The sequence below is a fragment of the Canis lupus genome, chromosome 31, assembly GCF_011100685.1.
Source record: "Canis lupus familiaris isolate Mischka breed German Shepherd chromosome 31, alternate assembly UU_Cfam_GSD_1.0, whole genome shotgun sequence".
In the NCBI taxonomy this organism is placed as follows: Eukaryota; Metazoa; Chordata; class Mammalia; order Carnivora; family Canidae; genus Canis; species Canis lupus.
The window spans coordinates 17751395-17774115 of NC_049252.1; the positions used below are offsets into that span (position 1 = coordinate 17751395).

At 32.1% G+C, this 22721-nt stretch overlaps 1 protein-coding gene across 2 annotated transcripts in view; it reads left to right on the forward strand.

Annotated features, from left to right (window-relative positions):
* The window catches only part of NCAM2 (neural cell adhesion molecule 2), a 515517-nt gene that overhangs the window by 377092 nt on the left and 115704 nt on the right, over nucleotides 1-22721 (forward strand). The gene's annotated exons all lie outside the window — the stretch shown is intronic.

Genomic DNA, 22721 nt, shown 5'->3' on the forward strand with positions numbered 1-22721 from the left:
TTCTTTTTTGAAGTGTTTAACCCAAACACAATACAATTTGAATTGCATTAGTTATCAGTAATTGGTCAGTATCTTCTTAAAGTTTTATCTGTTTATTTATAATAGTAATAGTCCTGTGTATCACCTGTGTATTTTGTTAAATTATTTTGCATCCTCATAAGATATGAAATACTGTTTTTAAGATGATTGTATCAGCATTCATATTTTATCAGAGTAGTGTTTATTGTCTGTAAGTGGGAATTATGACAAGGAGATGTAATATTTGGGGAATATGAAGGCTAATGCACAATCCACCTTCCATCACTGAGTGGGATTTTAGAATAATTTCACATATATGTTTCTAAAAAGGAAGAAATTTAATATTATTTTCAGTGAATATTCAGGAATCATCAATGTTGGAGATTCTCTGATGTTTGAGAGGACATAACGGTCATAGTGGGGATGTATAAGATGCTCTTATTCACAAAACTTTGGAGAATTTCTTGTGCATTAATATTGATAAAATGTGATTAATAACTGTGAAATAAGATGTATTTTCATGGAGAATGCCTTTAGAAAGTAAATATTTCCTCAAGAACAGACACAAATAATCCATGTTATTTTACATATTCATAAGTGTTCTTGTTAAGAAATTCATGGAAAGGCCAATTAATTACAAAAAATGTGAAGGATATTAAATAATTATTTCACAAATTGCAGGTTTCATTTTCTAAAGGTAGAGAACTTCCAAGAAAGTCCTTTTATTGTCACCATACATCTTAAAAAAATAGAGACCAGCAAAAAAAAAAAAAAAAAAAAAAAGCCATAATAACGGTACGCACAGAGGAAGAAGTGATACTGATAACTTATTTATTAGCTTTATTTCCTAACACTATTTTCTGCTATTTTCCCATTATTTTATATGTATTAATATGTCACATATTAATAGATATATCTTTTTCAAGTCAACAGCATTTGTACAAATTATGAACATTTCTCAAATTTTCAACATCTTTGTTTATATTTTGTAATTCAAAATAAGTATTTTAAGTCAAAATTTACCTTACTATTTTTTTACTTTTTTAAATGTGAACCTGCATGAGCAAAAATTTAAGGGTGCCAAAACATGATTTATATTAGAGCTGCCCAACCAGTTTGGAGGGGCAGTTCATAGAATACTTCCAGCCTTTTCTCACTGTGCCAAAGAAATGGTAGGCATCATATTCTCTTAATAAAACTTAACTTTAGGGCTTTTTTCCTTCGCATTTTGTAAATATTTAAATGCTTATTTAATATATCCTAGAATTACCACTAAATTATTGCTATAAGTACTCAGAAAAGTGGAGCTCATGAGAAATGAGCATTGTTGATATTTCCAAAACAGAGTAAGGCTGACTGGGTCCTATAGGCAATATTAGGTTAATATATCAGTGCTAGGTTTGGTGCTAATTAGTTGTTTGACATGCATCCCTGGGACCTTGATTTCCATATACGTGAATTAAGAAGGTTAAAGGAAGAAATTTGTGGGGCTTCATTATACTTAACCATGTAAAAATGCTTTTACTCAAGCATAGTCACATCCTACAATCCTAGAACTTCTTAATTGTCCTCCATGCATGCCTACCTGAGTTTTCATTATGAAATAAATAAGTTAAATTAAGGTCTACAATTTCTGTTCTGTTTTAAAACTTCATTGAAAAGAATTTTAAAATGCCATACTGGAACAAACCGAGAATCTTTTCATTAAGCTGTTTAAGATTTAGAATTGGTACTGAGTGACTGTAGACACAAAATGAATAAAACAGAGCTCATGCTTCATTAGAACACTGGGATTGAGAGAGATTTAAATCAAACCTCAACTTGAATTCAAATTTCCAAAAGATAGGTGGAGAAAAATATCAAGATAATGTGAAATGCTGATGTATAATGACATGAGATTTTTAGTTATTACTGATTTCAAATAGGTAGAAAGCAATAGGGTAAACAAATGATTGTATATTGCAGTACAAATTGCATGTTCTTGTGATCTTCTAATAGCATGAATACTTTAACACACACACACACACACACACACAAAACATGCTTAGGATACTCTTTTTCAAGGACTAATATAACGAAGTACAAGTTGCTTTTGATCACAGAGGCATTTCTCCTTTGCTTAAAGGTATAGACATTGGTTGGCCTGTTTAATTTTCTGAAGTATATGTTTAGAATAAAGCTCACCAGCAAATTATACAGTATCTCTTATTTAGCCAGGATCAAAAAGAAACAATTTTCTTTGTAAAAGAATGTTTTGAGAATTCTTTGAACATTCCTTGAGATTGTTGTTGCTACCTGTTGATTAGAAGCTGGCTAGGTAAATCTATTTCAAAGATAATAAAATACTTTGTTTCAACTATTGAACCATTGTCTTAATAATTTTTGTTTTATGGATAGCTTTTAGAGCATGTGATCAATTTTTCCTTTAAACAATTAAACATTGAATTTTATTTTTCTTTATTAAGAATAATTAGAGAAATAAATACCCCTTGTTGACAATTTTATTAAAATATAGTTGGATTGTAGTTATGATGCCAATATATAAAGGGCAAAATGTTAACAGTTTTGACATATGGAAGTGCCTGCATATGTGTCACCATTATCTAAACAAACATTTACATAACCTCCAACGATTTTCTCAAGCTCCTTTGTAATCTGTTCTTTCATTCTCCTCCCAAGCAACTGTTAGTCTACCTTCTATCACTATAATTTAGTTGCACTTCCAGAACTTTATATGCATAAGTCGTACATTAATTTTAATTTTTTACTAAGCACTTTCAGGCAACATACATTGATATGTTGACTATGAATAAAAATTTATAATTTGTTTCTGTCTTTGCATTGTGTGAATAAAACAAAGTTAGTTTATTTAGTCACCTGTTGATGGGCATTTGGTTGTTTTAAGTCTGGGCCTATTATGAAAAGCTCTTGTGAACATTTTTGAACATTGTGTAGAGATTTGTTCTTTATTCTGGAATAAAAATGTCTCTTTGAAGAGCAAAAGATTTTAATTTTGTTCCAGTCCAACTTATCATATTGGACTCATGATATTTTTCATGTTCCATCTAAGAAATCATTACCTAACCTATGACCACAAAGATTTATGACTAGGCTTTCATTTTATTTTATTTTATTTTATTTTATTTTATTTTATTTTATTTTATTATTTGTTTTAAAGATTTTATTTATTTGAGAGACAGAGCACAGACAGTGGGGATGAGTGCAGTTAAAGGGAGAAACAGACTCCCTGCTGAGTAAGGAACCTGATGCAAAAAAAAAAAAAAAAAAGGAACCTGATGCAGGGCTCCATCACAAGACCCTGAGATCATGACCTGAGCTGAACGCAGTCACTTAAGCAACTGAGCCACCCAGGCACCTCTAGGCTAGGCTCTATTTTTAATGTTTTGTTGATTTGATTTTTGCATGATAGTCTATGATCTGTTTTGGATTCATTTTTGTGGAGTTAATATATATTATTTTTTCATACATATATCAAAATGACTCAGCACTAATTTTGACTTTCCTTTTTCTAGCTAAGGATTTGTCAATATTGTTGATATTTATAAAATACTAGCTTTGGACTTTTTTAATTTACATTCTTTGTATATAAATCTATTTTCTAGATTGTTGATTTCCATTTTATTTTCAATATTTCCATTCTATATATTTTGGACTTACTTCGACCTTTGATTATATTATAATATTTCCTTGAAGTGAAATATTAGGTCATTTACTTTAAATATTTCTTATTTTCTAATACCATATAAGACTCTACATTTGCCACAAAACAATACTTCACCACAATCCAAAAATAATAATATGTTATATTTTTATTGTCATTTATTTGAAAATGTTTTCTAATTTTTCCAGTGATTTCATCATCGGTCCATAGTTATTCGTAAGGATTTAATCTCCAGATATTTAGTGTTTTCCTACATATTTTGCTATTATTTACTTCTAATTTAATTCAGTTTTGTATAAAAATACCCCCTTAGGTCACTTGGGTGGCTCAGTGGTTGAGCATCTACCTTTGGCTCAGGCCATGATCCTGGGGTCCTAGGATTGAGTCCCGCATCAGGCTCCTCATAAGGAAACTGCTTCTCCCTCAGCTTATGTCTCTACCTCCCTCTCTGTGTCTCTCATGAATAAATAAGTAGAATCTAAATAAATAAATAAATAAATAAATAAATAAATAAATAAATAAGAAATAAGAAATGAATAAACTCCCTTGTGTTATTTTTAGCCATTTTTGTTTATTGAGACTTATGCCCCAGTATATGATCTATCTCAACAACTACACAGTGTATATGAAAAGCATATATATTCTGCAGTCATAGAATACTGTGTTCTATAAATATCCATTAGATAGAGGTAGGTGACAGTGTTGTTTAAATCTTCTGTCTTTACTGACTTTTTTGTATAGCTGTTTTATGACAGTGAGAGTTGTTAAAATCCTCTACCATGATTGTGAACTTTTCTCTCTCACTTTAATCTGTTGCTTTTTGCATCACGTATCTTTAAGTTCAGTGAGGCCATGCTCATTTATAGCTTGTATGTTGTATTCATTTTCTATTTCTGCTAAAACCAATGACAACAAACTTAATTGCTGGAAACAGCCCAAATACATTATTGTTCAGTTCTGGAGGTCAGAGGTTCAAAATTATTTTCACTTGAATAAAATGTCAGAAGGGCTGTGTTCCTCTATGGAGGCTCTAGGGCAGATTGTTTTCTGTCCATTTCAGCTTCTAAAATCTGCCCACATTTTTTGGCTCTTGGTCCTCTTCCATCTTTAAAGCCAGCGATGGCAGATGGAGTCTCTCTCACATCACCTCATCTAATTCTGGGGCTCTTCTCACTTCTCTGTCTCTGACTTTCCATTACATGAGACCCACATTGGATAATCTGGGATATTCTTCTCAAATTAACATATTTAACTTCATCACAGCTGCAGAGTTCCTTTTGACATGTAAAATGACATGCTTGCAGGTTCCAGAGATGATGATGTGAATATCTTTGGAGGGGCAGGTCACTGTTTGCTCTCCCACATATGTTTTCCTCATGAATTATTTCCCTTATTTTCTCCACTAATCATTTGCCTAGAATTATTTTGTCTAATATTCAGATAACTAGTCATACCTTCTTGTTTTTACTGTTTATACACCCTTTTTCATTTATTTACTTTCTGCCTTGCTGTATTTTTATGTGAAATTAAAATGTGTCTTTTTAGGCGGCTTATGACAGAATATTGCTTTTTCATTCATACTGTCAATCTCTAACTTAACATTAGAGTGTTTAAAGTAGGAATCAGTGATAAGTGGACCAGTTAATAAATATTTTAAATTTTCATGATATAATCTCTATCACCTACAAACTATCTTAAAGGCTCATACATTTTTCTCTTACAAATGATTAAAAATGTAAAAAAAAATTCTTAACTGTAAGCATACATATAAGAGATCCTTGGAGTATATTTTGTCCATGGTTCATAGTTTGTCATAGTTCATAGGCTACACTGTTAAATTGAATGCTGTTATTGATATAATATCATTCAGGTGTAAAATTTTGTTTTCTACTTTTTCTCTCTGTTTTTTCATGTTCTGTTTGATTTTTCTTCATTATTTTTAGTTATATAAGATTTTAATGATTTATTTTAATTTGTATATTGGCTATATATTTGTATGTTGGCAATATATTTACTTTAATTTTTATGTTGGCAATATAGTTGTGTTTTTTTTTTTTTTGGTTTGTTTAAGTGATTCTCTAGGAATTATAATACACAAACCTAACATTTCACAGTCTTACATTGAGGTAATATTTTGATACCTTATATTAAATAGAGGAGCTTCACAACCATATAGATACCTTTACACCTGCCCCACCACTGATCTTTTTATTTTTTATTTCATATGCATTATATCTATATTCATTGAAATCTCACCAGAAAGTATGTTAAATTTCTATTGAATGGTCATACATATTTTTGGGAACTGAAAATAAAATATTTTAATTCACTTATCCATTCACCATTTATTTTGCTTGTCTTCATCCCTTAAGTTCTAAATTTCTTTTTGATAGTATAATCCTTCAGCCTGAAGAAATTTCTTCTCCATTAATTTTAGAGCATATATGTTTGGGATAGACTCTATTTTTTTTTCATCTGAAAATATTCTCCTCATCCCTCATTCCTGAAGGATATTTTTCCCCCCTGGAAAGAATTCTGGATTGACATTTTTTTTTTTAAAGTTTGGTTCCACTATCTTCTAACCTCCTTGTTTCTGATGAGAATTTCATGATTATTTGAATTGTGAATTCCTTATATGCCACATGTCATTATTCACTAACTACTTTCAAATTACTTTCTTTCTCTATTCTTAGCTCTGAATGGAATGTGTTAGGTGCAGTTTTCTTTGAGTTTTTTGTTTGGGGTGTACTGAGCTTCTTAAGTCTGTAAATTTATATTTCTCAATCTATTTGAGCAATTTGGACATTATTTCTTCAATTATTAGTTCTTTCCTAATCTTTTTCTCATCTCTAGGGCTTTGCTCAACTCATGTGAGACCTTTTGAAATTATCTAAAAAATCCCTGAGGTACTGTTCAGTTTTACACATTTTAACTATTCACTGTTCTTTAAATTAGGTAATTTCTGGTGTTTTCTCTTCAAATTAACAGAACCTTTATTCCACTATTTCCTTTCTGTTCCTAAGCTCAATCAGTGAGTTCTTTGTTTTAAAATATTAATTTCTGTTCCTGAATTTATTTGTTCTTTTTTTTTTCTGTTTATCTCCTGACATTTTTTATCCTTATTCATTTTATGCATGCTCTCCTTTATCTCATTGAGCATAGTTAGAATAGCCAGTCCAAAATCTATAAATCTAAAATCTGATAGAATCAACATTTGGGTCATCTTGGAATACATTTGTTGATTGTCTTTTCCCTTTAGAATTGATCATATTTTTTCTGGTTCACTGAATGTCAAGAAATGTTGGATTGAGTCCTGGTTACTATAATTATTATGTTGCGCACACTGTAAGACTTTTGACAAACATCTGGAAAAAGAGTATTGAGCAGATATTCACTCCTAATTCTGTATTGCCTACTGTGAGCAGTGACTCAAATCTCAATTAACTTCTTAAAGCCTTTTCTATATAAATTTGTGCCTGTCCCATACATTCAAAGTTCAGGGGTTAGGTTGATTTCTGTGGTTTATTTTTTAATTTTTTAAAAAGATTTTATTTATTTATTCATGAAAGACACAGAGAAAGATGCAGAGACATAGGCAGAGGGAGAAGTAGGCTCCTTGTGGGGAACCTGATGCAGGACTCAATCCTGGGACTACAGGATCAGTCCCTGAGCTGAAGGCAGATGCTCAACCACTGAACCACTCAGGCATCCCAATTTCTGTGGTTTATGTGCAGAATTATGGTATCTCCTCTATGACCCCTATTTGGAATTGCCCCCTTGCTATTCATCCTGTATTGGCTTCTTCCAAGGAACTGCTCTATTTCTAGACAGATTTTAACTCCAGTATCACTGTGAAGCTCGACTAAGGCCTGCCCTTTAGACAAAGCCAGGAGAGAGAAAAAGAAGTGGGAAACTAATTTTGATTCCCTTCCACAATGTCCTTGATTTTGTTTAATCTACAGAAGTCTTATATAGTGACTTTTGTTATTGTTTTTGTGTTTTTGTTTAATTTGTATCATCTCTAAAGCTTTTAATCATTACTAGTAGAGGAAATGGACAATCAGATTTATACTGCCATTACGGAAGCAGAAATTTCTATATATTATATTCATATAATTTTAAATCACAAAAATATTTGGTTTCCCTAGTTTCCAGAATTGAGGTACAAATGTTTTAATTTCAGTCTTTTGGAGTGTTTAGTATATTTCTTCCTTTCACTTTTTTTTTTCAAATTTCATGTTTTTGATTTTATTTTTTATAAATCATATGTTCTCAAATAAAGCATTATACTGATCAAAGATTATTTAAAATCCAAAGTCCTAAAAAGAAGTAGAGTTTCTTTTCTCTCTTTTACTACTTTGATCTTCTGTGCAATTTCATTTATCTATACACAAACCTTAATTATCCTGAAAAGTGTATTAAGTTCTTCCTATGTAAATCATTTCAGATTTTAAATTAAGAAATAGGATAGCTTTAGCTGAAGTTTAGAGTTAGATGTTCAAAGTTTTTAATAGTATCCCTTAGAAATTATCCTATAGAGAGATAATTCTAATTCTACTGATACAGGCTATATTTCATGTAAAACAAAAGAAAATATCTTCTATTTTAAGATGAATAAATACATTTAACGGTACATTCCATTGACATTCTTTTTCCATCTTTTTTTTTAAAAATCTCCAATTGAAAGGAGTTTTTCCTGCGGTTATAACCTACACACAGATGCTACGTATTAGCTATCTCCTTTTGTTTTCTCCTCCAGATGGATACCTTTTAAGTAGCCGTTACAAATTATCGATAAATCTCTAGAAGTCTAGCTTGCTTTGATTGATCCAAATTGTTATGCTATTTCTTCATATACTTTAATGAGAATTCCTTATTTTTCACAATTGAAATTACTCATGAATTCTAGGAGGATACAAAATATGTTGGAATCCTAACCCACTTTTCCACCCTTATATTACATTTAAGAATAAATTTTAGCTTTAGCATGATAATACTTTGTCTATCCATGTGGCTAACCTCTTCTCTATTGTATGTACATGAGATTACTACCTCATGGGTAATATAATGTATTAAAACTGAATCATAAAAATGCTTAAAGTTGATGAGAATTATAGTGGAAAATCCATTTATGCTAAGTTATGTAAATATGCTGAGAGATGAATTTTACCTAAATCAACATAATTATTAATCTTAATTCATTAATTGCTAAAGTTCAGATTTTATTCTTGTGATAGAAATAGAGGAAATGCCACAATGTTATCATTTGTCTACAGTAGTTAACATTATTTTGGGGTGTTGTTAAATGATCATTTGGAATATGTAACCATGGTCATAATTTAAAATATAGTTGGCCTGCTCTTCTCTTCCAATTATTTTCCTTGTAAATTAGTGTAATTATATTATGAAATTTGGAACTCTCTTTATATTTGTGATAACACTATTGTAACAAATCTTCATCTTCTTTCATATAAAGACTAGTAGAAATTTTGATTTTTGAATATTGCACCAATATAAGTACTGAAGCTTATTTCCTGGTAATTAAAGCCTATGTTGTTATAAGATAGGATGTTTTATTTAGCAGCTAAATTACAATAGCAATAAAACTTTTGGAACCTGATAGGCAATGCTATGATAAGTTATTTTTGTAAATAAATATTTATGAATGAGAATGGTAAGAATATTTTTATTCTGTTTAAATCAAAAACAGTATAGGAACTATGAAAACTACAAAGGCATTGCACAATGTTATAAAACACTGACCAGAACAATCTTCATTGCCTGACTCAAGCAGCTACAGTCTTATTTCTAAAAAAGAGTGAAAAAGAATCAAGCCGTTTATAATTGATACCAACTGTATTTACTGTAATAGCACTAAACTTAAAGTATTTAAATTAAACTCCCTTTTTAAAATATTCAAAACCTCTTTTATGTTTCTCTGAAACAGATTTCTTGGCTTCCTGCCAGTTCATTTTCAACATTTCAAAGGCATTACTTTTACGAAGAAACAGAAGTTCAAATAAAGTTCCAATTTATAAAACAAAGGAGACAACAGGCATGTGATTTGTGGCTTAATGCAATAAGCACCGATTACATAGTACATTTGATTGAAATTAGGATATCATTAAGCTTTGTGACTACAGACTCATTGCATATTACCTGTTAATTAGACTTAATTATTTTATGTGATAAATTTAACAGTTACAATGTAACAATGCATGTTAAGAAATAATGAATTTTTCATTTACATTTTTTTCTCATCCAGCTCTCTGCACCTGCTTTTATTTCTTGTTAGACTAATAGCAATAGTTATACTCATTTTTCCTGTGATATAAAAGCATTAGTAATATCAGAAACTGTTTAAGGATGTGGCAATATTAATTAATCTTATAACAGACTCATGTTACTTCCATATTTACATGTGTTTCATAGAATTGATACATCTTTCATCACATAAATTATTTCCTCACATTTTGCACTCTCAAGATAACAGTGATTCTGGTAGCATGATCTGCTGCATGTACAAGATGAGGTAGATAAAATGTGAATTCGATTTTAATATTTAAAAAATTATCTTAGTAAATACTTTGAAATTAGAAAACCTTCTTGGTCATAGTAGACACACACTTATATATGTGATTGAAATCTTGTATTATGATCCTAACTTTTATACTAACCATAATAATTTAAGCTGTCCAGACTCTAAAGAAAATGGCTTATTTGTAGAAATAAGTTGGTTCTAATGCTACCAACAGCTTAGGTTTTATATCCAGTATGATAATTTCAAGGACAGTATTTGAGAGGCATATAAAGCTTATACCTACATGCAGATGATAAGAATAGAATATTAAGGAAAAAAGTGAAAAATCTTTTACTGCTCTGCTGTATTTTTTTAACCCAAACTTTCCATGTATCTCCTGGGAAAATTTGAAATACCATGCTCCTCAAGTAAAGATACTATCAGTTATTCCAATCTTATTCCATTTTTGTCTATTTCTGATAGACATCATCTGATTCAAATAAAATCATGTTGAAATGTACTTCAGAGATTATGATGATAAATTGTTAAGGAATTTTAGGAGATATCCAGCTCTTGAGAGGATAAACCTTAGAAATGAATAAGCAAATATCAAACAAAGAAATAAAAATAGCCATATCATATAGCCCCTGAATTTATCACTGCCTCTTGGCACTTGCTTAACTTAACTGCCCAGAAATAGTGAGCTCTACCTCCAGTTTGCCACAGTTGTCCATCCTTCCTCTGGATTGATTCCTTTCCCCAGGAATCCCAGTTCACACTAGCAAGTGAGTGTCTCAATTTGAGCTGCTATATAACAAGGTATCATAGACTGAATGGCTTAAACACAAACATTTATTTCTCACTGTTCTGCAGGCTGGAAGTCCAAGAACAGGATGCCAGTGTGGTCAGGTTATTGGTCAGAACATTTTTCTGGTTATGTCCTTATATGGCCTTTCCTTGATGCAAGCACAGACACACCTTCTATCTCCTCCTCTTTTTTTAAGGACCTTAATCCCATGAAGGGATTCTACTCTTTTGACTTCATCAAAACTAATTACCTCTCAAAGGTCCCCCCCACCTCCAAATCCCATTATATTAATGATTAGGGCTTTAACCTATGAAATTGGGGTGAGGTGGGAACCCCCTCATTCATTCCATAGCAGTGAACTTTCTGGATTTGACAGAGAAGATCACTTCACAGATGGAACTAGAGCACAAGTTCACAGAGTGAAGCTGTCCACCAAGATCTCCATCACAGGATGGAGAGCAGGGCCCAGAAACAATGTTCTCTTCTGACTCTTACAGGGCACTGCTCCCATTCATGAGAGGTCCACCCTTACAACCTCATCTACTCATCATCTCCCAGAGGCCATGCCTCCTACTGCCATCATATTGGGGAGTAGAGTTGCAGCATATGAATTTGGTAGGGATGGGACACAAACATTCAGTTTGTAACAGTGCTTCTCCACTTTCCTCCTCTTCCTTGAGACATGGTGCCAGAGATTTACCTTGTTGTATTTGCCACTTTAATTCTTAGTCTGCGATAGCATGGCCACCAAAAGTTGTGATATTGATTCTTGAAAAAGACCACCAAGGGCTTGAATCCAATGAGCCAGAACTCTGTGGCCATAAATCCTTTAATCTTCTAAATTCTATTCTTTAATTTCTTTGGAGCAGTGGCAAGGACAAGCTTTTCCTAATATTATCTATGTATTCTTGATATCTATCCACTGACTGAAGTCAGCTTTTGTTTGTGATGATTTGAAATAGATAGTTTTCTAATATATTGAGCTTTACAAAAATATTTGAATATATTAGTATTAGCAGCTTTCCTTACATTTTAATGAATCTGCTGGATCTAATCCTAGGATGGTGCTAATTTAAATTATGGAAACTTCAGTTTCCGGATTTGTACAGAGGGAGAGAGAGAGATGGATCTAAACTCATTATTTTATGAATTTAGGCATATTGAGGTTAGGATCTTAATTATATATTTTTTCACTCAACAGTATTTATCAGGCATGTAGTACAAACCAAGCACTTTTCCAGGTGTTGAGTATAGAGAATTAAACTAAGCAGGCAAAAATGACTTTATAAACCTCACCCTGTTTCAAGGAAAACAGATAATAAACAAAACAAAGTTGTAAAATATATAATATGGGACAGTGAAAAGGATCAAGGAGAAGAAAATAGAGCAGTGCAGTGAGATGCAGCTAATGCTATGATAATCAGACATAATAAACATCCCAGAACTCTGCGGCACTTGATAATAATTCCCATGCTCAAATGGAACCAGCTGATACGGGCAGGCTTTCTATAGGGAGCTCTGTGTCAAGCAACAAGGCTAAATTCCATTCTATGGATCCAATGACACTTGTAACCAGGCAGAAGAGGTGACAACTACAGGGAGGAAGCCGTCTTGTGACAATGACAGAGGCACAAGAGAACAAGCCCCATACCGAGAGCTGATTTCATGTGTCTGCTCATGTCACATCCAAAAAGTCATGTGGCTAAGCCTATCATCAGTCCAGCAGGAGAACACACTCCTACTGGGAGGGCTTTGGAAGTGACTATCTGCTGAATATATCAAAAGTATATACCCGTGAATGAAAGATAATTTTAAAATGATATTCAAGTTTGTGAAAACCTATGTATCTACAGTTTTTCTCTAAGTTGCTTCAGAATTGTTGTATCATCACATATCGAATAAGGAAAAACATAATTTTCACTAAGTTGTTTTAAAGATATTAAAGAAGTAAATGGTATTTTTGTATCTTCATTTAATGACCATAATAATTACTTGGGTTAATAATATTTATTGTATAACATTAGAAGTAATGTATTATTAGGGCTCTTCAAAGATGCAAAATGATTGAAGGGATATACAAATATTGCTATATATCTAGGTAACCGGAATCCATTTATGTGGATCAGCTTAGAAACTATTATAAAATAACATATAATTTAATGCAATTATAATTAAAAATGTGTCATAGAGACTATACAAATGAGCAGTAATAGAAAAAAAAAACACATAAAAGCCTCTTAGAAATGCAATATCATCAAAATATCCTGAAGTAGAAACTAAGATCAGATAATGTGGATTCTATATCCATACAACTTCAAAAACCTATGTAACTCATTTGCCTTACTACATTTACTCATATGGATCATTTTTAGTTGTTTGATTTTGTACAATGAAATATTCTTTCCTAGAATAAGTGGAGATTTTTCCAGTATAATGTAATATGCACAAAGCCAAAGCCAATTATTTTGAACATCTCTCTTTTTCTAAAGTGGGGTTAAAAAGAAAGTAAAAGGAACACATATTTGTGATTTTCTAGAAGCTCTCTGGGAAATCCCAAAACTATTTTTGTATGTAATAGGTATCCTTAAATCTTTATTTCTTTTTTTCTAAATTTAGAGTTTTATTTTGGGAAAGCAAAATCAAAAGCACTTTCACAGGTTTGTCCACCTGCTTGAATTTAATCAAATTGACAATAAACTATTTTAAAATAAACATTAGAGGTAAAAAAAAAATGCTTCCTTGGTCAAACCTTCATTATACATTGGTATTTTTCTTTCAGACTATGGTTTACAATGTGTTGTTTCAATATTATTTTCATTTAATTCTCTACTTCCTAAACACATTAATGTTATTATAAAACTGTAGATTATTTGTAATATGAATTTTGTACATAATAGTGTAATACCAGCTGCTTGATACTTTTTGCCATATACATTCATTAAATTAATATTTATTTAATGCTTACTATATGCTAGGCAGTATATTGGCCCTGGGGAAACCCAAATAAAGGATGCACATTTTTTAGCTCAATAAAAGAAACAGCTGAAGATGGAGATCTATGTCAATATTATTTTAGGAGAGACTGTACATTTTTTGTTTTTGTTTATTTTACTGTGATGCAGTGCTCTGAAAATATATCACACATGATTCATTTCTAATCATAGCTTGAATTACTTTTCTATTTGGCTCAAAATATTTTGCTATGTTATGTAAAAATAATTTAATTTTAACAATAGCTTCTCACCTCTTTAAATAAAAGAATGTTCTAATCAAATACACATTAAAAATATACATGTCAACATAAACAGCAGTTAAGCAGGAAGAAATTGTGATCTAAGTCCAATTAAATAATACAATGAGGGCGCCTGGGTGACTCATTCACTTGGGTAGTGGACTCTTGTTTTCAGATCAGGTCATGATTTCAAGGTCATGAGAGCCAACCCCACCTTCTGCATTCAGCAGGGAGTTGACTTGATTCTTTCTCTCTGTCCACCCCCCACACACACACTCACTCACACTTGCACACTCTCTCTCTCTCAAGTAAATAAATCTTATAAATAAATAAATCTAATACTATGATTCTTTGAGAGTTAAAAATATGTGATAATTGATACCAATTTTTATTCAAGACATTTAAAGGAAGATAGAAAAGGTTTACATAATTCCCTGCATTTCAGCCTTTCAACTAAGAGGCAATAAATATAAAGTAGTGATAATAATAATATCTAATGTAATTGCAACTAAATTTGTTCATTATACAACATGCTTAAACATTGATAGGTCATAAGCACCACATTAACTGTTATCATTATTATTATTATTATTATTGTTGTTGTTGTTGTTGTATTATGGCAATAATACTGAGAGTTTTTGTTTTTGGTTTCCATTATTGTGACCCAGACATTCCTTTATGCATATAAGCAACATTCTAGAATACACAATAATGCACTTTGAAATATAATAGTGAAAATGTTTTAGTTTGTTTTTGAAATCTTTTAGCTCATCAGTGTTTGATAAGTTTGGGAAAAGAATTAAACTTACTGCATATAAGATTAATAACCTAGACATCAAATTGAATCACTAGAAAAAAACTGTACTTTTAACTTGATAGGGCTTTCTTTTCAATTCTAATAGTAGTGACAGACTCCAAAATTATTTGACATGAATAAGCACAAATAACATAAATAACAGAATGTGCTATAGTTAAATTAGACTCTGAAGAAACTAACAGTATTGTTATTTATAAAACAACTGTAACACTGCTATATCCATATGTCCAATCAATCTTCTTTTGACAACTCAGAAATTTTTACCAAAGAGATCCACTCAAGCTTTCTTTCCTAAATGTCTATGTAAAATTGTGCATAATAATAATACAGTCCTTAAAATACTGCAGTTTTATAGAAAATTGAATTATATCAAGCATCAATAGAGGAAAAATTAACCATAGGTAGTAAAATACTTTTATTAGTATACATATGTATGGTTTAAGGAAGAGAAATATTAAGACAAGAAAAAGAAGAGTAGTAATAGAAATAATAATTCACTGTACTTGAAATCAAGCTTTTCTTATTAGTAATAATTATATCACTAATATTAGTCAAATTAAAGAGAACCCCAATGTGTGCTAAAAATCCTATATAAGTTTTATCTTCATATGACACTTAGGACTCCAGGGTCGTAAAATATGCTGAGGGTTATGCATTACTGGATTGTTCAAATTTGGTATAGAAAATGCACATCCAACACTATGGTTGGTTAATTGGCAATAAGCACACATCTAATTTAGTATTCCATGTAGCCACTAGAATTCCCATGATACATGGACTGAATCCAGTTAATTGCCGTAGCTGATTCCACCTATGAGTGAACATGCAGTAGAGCTGGGTCTATGAAATTATTAATTGAATTATCCTCTAAATGTGCCAAAGGATATATTAGTTTTTATTCCCTTGGTAGTTTCCCTCAGCATAAATCAAATGAGAAAATTCAGTGACTGAAAAAAAGCATCAAGGTGTTTTAGATATTAAAAAAACATGTGCAGTTAATTCTTAGTTAATTTAAGGGGCTGGCTCCTTCACAAAATAGGCAATCGGAATCTACAAAAGACAATGTATTAGCACAGAATTAATACAGGATTAAAGTCCTAAATTCTGTGATACTAGGAAAATGAAACGAATGTTGATATACCTTACCTTTTCTATTAAATGCAATGATAATATTTAGAATCTATACTTAACCTGGATTTTCATTCATTTATTTAACTGTTATTTACTGAATGTCAAATATTAATTCAGGTGCCATACAGAACTCAGAAAAGATACAAGAAGCTAGTGCAAAGTGCTGAAAGCAGGAAAGTTAGGGATGGTCCTCACCATCCCTCATCCGTCTTAGGATGGATTGAGTTAACTCAGAGACAAAGTAGACGCAGAAATAGGCATAGGCCAGCTAATGTGGAACTTTATAAATCTTTTAAAAAGTTTTTGATTTAAGAAGTGTGAAGAGAATCTTACAGCAAGGATTAATCAGAATAGTGACGTTATCTTAAAATAGAAGCTGGTAGGCCAGGAAACCAGTAAGGACCAGCCTTCTAAAGTTAACCAGGTAATGATGATGGCCTCAACCAGGGATATAATAGTGATAACTGGAAGAAGTGAATGGTATTTTTATATGCTGTGATTTATTGGTGAGGAATAAATGTCAAACTTTTAAGAATATTTCACTTTATTGTGTTTCTTAAAAATCTAATATTAAATAAAAAGAATTTGAAAATTTTGTGCCAGAAAGTATGATGATTAGAAGAGGGGGTGGTATTTCGTGGTAGTATAGAAATTATTTGGAGAGTGTGTGAGACAGATTCGCTATATGATTTTCAAAGTCAAATCATGATTTTCAAAGTCAAATTTATTTTTCATCGATTTTAAATCTTACCCTCTCATATGCCTTTCAATTTGATTCACAAAATGGATAGTGTATAGTGTGTGTGTATAGTGAGTTGCCTGATTCTGTTATTCATGAACCTTTGGAAATTCAGGTCAAGAATTTTTATAGATCAGATCCCAGAGCCTGTGTGTTGTGTTTTGTTATCAGCTCCAGCCTGCTCATGAGCAAGCAGAATTCAGGAATCCAGGCCAGCACCCAGCGAGAAGTAAGACTTTACTTAGGTCACAGGTACCAATCACAGATAAACCATGTTCAGAAAAAAGCCTTCAGAGACTACGAGAGAATGACAGGAGAAAAGTGAAAAGCTTGCATTAAGCAAATAATCCAGGAGGGAAGTTTCGTGCAGTGTCAGGAATGCTGTGATGAGTGCTGGCTGCACATTCAGCCCTAAGTCTCAGCCATAAGACAAATAATAAGGCAAAATAAGAAAACACATTTACCAAACAAGAGTAACTTGGCACCAAGTCTGAAAAGTTTCTTTAATGTCTCCTGGTACTCCTGGAACATGCTTTTCCTGATCCCCACTTTGAGGAAATGACAAAATCAGATACTGACACACTCTGCTGTTTCTTCTTATGCTGGCAAATTTAAATTAGAGATTCAGTTAAGGTCATGGACATAAGTACTGTTGAAATGTCCTAGCTCAGCTACCATTTAATTAAACATAAATAACTTCTCTTTAGAGATCTTCCTGTTGTGATAATAGCTAGGAGAACACAGATCCTTGATTTTTAAGGTCTGTTTTCATTTTATATTCGGTTTTACATGTTCTCCTTCTCACAGTCTGTGCAATCATATATATAGTTTTATTAATCATATTCATAAGTAGAATATATGGAAACCTGAAAATCATGTGCTTCCTAGTATTTTCACCACCAAGGAACTCATGATTTTCTCTCATGCACTCTTCAGTTTTTTAAAGATATTAACTTATTAAAAAGATATTTAGTAAGAAGGCTTATTCTTCATTTGTATTATATGTGTACATATATATGTAATTACATGTATGTGTGTACAGTAAACTACCAGCCATGAGATAATTAACTATCCTGAAGTATTTATAATTCTAAGCAAAAGCAAATGTCACTTTTATATGGTCCAATGCCTCTTTATATATGGTAAATATTATCACCCTCTTTCTATATTTTTAATTTGTCCAAGACATATTTTCTGTGTTAGTAAACTCCTAGAGTTAAAGAAACAAGTTCAACTATTAGTTCTAGAAAGAAAAAAATTAAAAACCCAAAGCTCAAATTAATAAACAGAAAATTAAGGGGACATAATTGCTATCTGGCATCATTGGGACCTGAATCCAATAGAAGGCCTGACACTATTTTGAATATTTTATTATTGTTATTATTATTATTAATTATTATGTATTATATAATAATTCTAATATAATTATATTCACTTATAAACAGTAACTGCAAATTTCTGTCTTCTATTATAGTTCAGCCTCCAGTCTGTGTGTGTGTGTGTCCAGATTCTTATTGTCAGGCTTGATGGGAAGATTCAAGGTTCAGTGCTAATACCTTTGAGACAAGAACCTTGCCCATTCCACTTCCATTGCACTACATATTGCCTTCATTATAGTTATGTATTTTTGCATCTTCCTGATCCACTAAGATAGGATTCCCTGCTGTCACGAATCCCCCACATTTTAATAGAATTTAGCATAAAATAGACAAACAAAAATAATTTGGGTAATTAGTGCAGCAGCCACCCCTCCCAGAGCAGTGCATTAGAATATTTAAGAGGAAGCTTTAGACATCTGATTTTTTTTTCCCCACAAGCTCAAAATATGATTTGATGGATAGCCAGGTTGGCAAAACTTTTATACCTAAACAGTTATATCCACACTTACTAGTGGTAGCTTTGTGTCAGTGGGCATAAATTACTGCTTAAATCTTAAGCATATTACCTCATGTGCAGTAGCTACAGTTTTTGAAATATGAAAATGAAGCCACTTATGAGTTATTCCAAATAATATTTCTCAACAAATAAAACAGATTGCTTAAAATCTCCCTGAAATGATACATATATAAGTGTTTGCACTAGAGCAAATACACAGACACACACATGTAAGTTTGTAAGGCTTGTAAGTTCACTAAGACTAAAAAAGTATCAAAAGTAGAATTACACTGTTGAAAAGATACAGAATGAGAAAGATACCAGTATATATGTTTGCTATTTTTAGAATATGCAATTTTATGTTCACTATTTTTGGGATATTTTAGAAAAATATCCTCTATCTTAGCAGTTACATTTAGTATTTTTTTGCTATATCCTACAAGTGATATTTTTAATAACAAAACCCCATGTTTTTCATTATATTCTAAAATAGTCTTTTATTAGAGGCAATATATGTGCAAGTGTATTGACATACAAAAATAATCTATAAATCATAATTATCAGATTCAGATATGAAGAGAGCATATTCAAAATGTCAGTTTCATAGCACATGTTAGTAATTATAATGATAGAAGCAATGTAACATATTTTCAACTCTTAATGTTTTGAAAAGTAATAACAACCTACTTTCTTCATAAATGTCCTAATAGGAAGTTGAATATCAAGCTCAACTTTGGAAATTCCAATGAATTTTCCTCATATAAAAATTACATAGTATATGCATTTTGTATAGATTATTTATTTTAGACAGAGACAGCATGGGGGAGGGAAGGGCAGAGGGAGAGGGAGAAACTCCCCTCTGAGCATGAAGTTGGAATAGAGGCTTGATCTCAGGACGCTGAGATCATGACCTGAGCCTAAATCAAGAGTTAGACACCCAACAGAATGAGCCACCCAGGTGCCCTAGTAAATAAAAAAATATAATTTAAAAAGTGTTAAGAAACAATCATTACATTTTAAGGCACTAGTAAATATGCTCATTTGGGGATTAAATGTATTCTTTATTGAGATGTTGAATGATATCTTCCATTTATGTTAGGAATTTTAATGCAAGACTTCATTTATTATGGATCAAGAGCAAAAGTGCTGTGGCTAGCTTATTCATAATTTCTTAACCATGAGAGGGCCAGACAGCAAATTTTGAGATTACTTTGAAATATCAATTTATATATAAGCAGCAACCAAACAAATTTTATACACTACTTTAATATATCTTATTATTCAAAATGAAAAGTATGTTCAAATTTCCACACTGGAGCTGAGGGGATTACCTTTGACTTTGATATTGAAACAGTGAATTAATTTTTCTCCCTATTTGCAATTTTAGTAAACTTCTAGTTTATTATTTTAGTTTTTTGTGTCCTGATGCTGATAATGATGTATCTGTAAGTTCTTTCAAGTTACCTCAAATTATAAAATAAACTTGAAAGAACATATAAACTTCAAGAAGGTGGGGAACCTTGTCTTTCATGTTCATCATTCGATCCCCATATGCAGAAGAGAATGCAAGTTGAAATCAGGAAATATTTATAAGATGTAAATTCTACAACGAAGCAAAATATACTTTATTGTCTTCTTGTCCTTGCTTTTATTTTCCTTCTTCTTTTCCTCCTCTCTTTTCTTCATCCTTTACTCCTTCTTTTTCTCCCCACTCCAGATTTCATTATTCTCTATTAACCTTAATGTGAGATTAACTTTCCTGAGTTTTTATCCAAGAACTATTTATTCAAGGATATATTGCTTAAATGCAATTCTAACCGTAAAACCATTAGTGCAGAAAATGACTGCTCTGCTCCAGAATACATTTATTCTTACATCATAGCTTCTCATACATGAACAGAGAAATTGGAGAAGTGGTCATGATTTAAATCATTTCATTTTATTGGCATCACCTGGACATAAGTGAGTGTGCACTCGTTTCCATCAAATTTTTTTTCTAAACCGCATACATGTTTCTTTTATTGCTTAAATATAGCATACAGGAGTAATAAATATTTCCTTGATTACTTGGTATAATCACTTCAAACTTTAATTTTCTATTAATGATCTTTAGGAATGAGTCTCTGAAAATGTACTTAGTTATTAATAGAATAACTGTCATAACATGATCATAAAGAGCCAAAAGTCTATGGGTTGGCTCTGCCACCACCTTCCCAAATATCCCAGAATCAAGTTTCTTGTATGTGGAACAAAGATTTGTAGATGACTCTCATGTTCCTTTTCAGATATTAGATGCTATGAGATCTGTCTAGTTCTGCCAAACTTGAAATGACCATGTACACAAAAGACAAGTTTAATTTTGTTCATAGGTAAATACAATAAATACAATAGGTAAATACAATAAATACAAAGATCTCTTCACGTAACGAGAACTTGGTGAATTCACACACAGTTGGGTGTTAATCTTTCATATCTCCTCCTCTGAAAGTCTGGTTGGGGTAAATTTCTTTTTTTTTTTTTTTTGTTTTCTTCTAGTATTTGTAGTTTCATATTTTGTTTTAAAATTAATAATACAAATGCAACTAGTTTTGGTGTGGGGATGAGGTAGGAATACATTCAATCTCTAACTCACTATTTGTTGTTTTTTTATTTCTTTTTTTTAATTTATTTTTTATTGGTGTTCAATTTACCAACATACAGAATAACCCCCAGTGCCCGTCACCCATTCACTCCCACCCCCCGCCCTCCTCCCCTTCTACCACCCCTAGTTCGTTTCCCAGACTTAGCAGTCTTTACGTTCTGTCTCCCTTTCTGATATTTCCCACACATTTCTTCTCCCTTCCCTTCTATTCCCTTTCACTATTATTTATATTCCCCAAATGAATGAGAACATATAATGTTTGTCCTTCTCCGACTGACTTACTTCACTCAGCATAATACCCTCCAGGTCCATCCATGTTGAAGCAAATCGTGGGTATTTGTCATTTCTAATAGCTGAGTAATATTCCATTGTATACATAAACCACATCTTCTTTATTCACTCATCTTTCGATGGACACCGAGGCTCCTTCCACAGTTTGGCTATTGTGGACATCACTGCTATAAACATCGGGGTGCAGGTGTCCCGGCGTTTCATTGCATCTGTTATCTTTGGGGTAAATCCCCAGCAGTGCAATTGCTGGGTCGTACGGCAGGTCTATTTTTAACTCTTTGAGGAACCTCCACACAGTTTTCCGGAGTGGCTGCACCAGTTCACATTCCCACCAACAGTGTATGAGGGTTCCCTTTTCTCCGCATCCTCTCCAACATTTGTTGTTTCCTGCCTTGTTAATTTGCCCCATTCTCACTGGTGTGAGGTGGTATCTCATTGTGGTTTTGATTTGTATTTCCCTGATGGCAAGTGATGCAGAGCATTTTCTCATGTGCATGTTGGCCATGTCTATGTCTTCCTCTGTGAGATTTCTCTTCATGTCTTTTGCCCATCTCATGATTGGATTGTTTGTTTCTTTGATGTTGAGTTTAATAAGTTCTTTATAGATCTTGGAAACTAGCCCTTTATCTGATACGTCATTTGCAAATATCTTCTCCCATTCTGTAGGTTGTCTTTGAGTTTTGTTGACTGTATCCTTTGCTGTGCAAAAGCTTCTTATCTTGATGAAGTCCCAATAGTTCATTTTTGCTTTTGTTTCTTTTGACTTCGTGGATGTATCTTGCAAGAAGTTACTGTGGCCGAGTTCAAAAAGGGTGTTGCCTGTGTTCTTCTCTAGGATTTTGATGGAATCTTGTCTCACATTTAGATCTTTCATCCATTTTGAGTTTATCTTTGTGTATGGTGAAAGGGAGTGGTCTAGTTTCATTCTTCTGCATGTGGATGTCCAATTTTCCCAGCACCATTTATT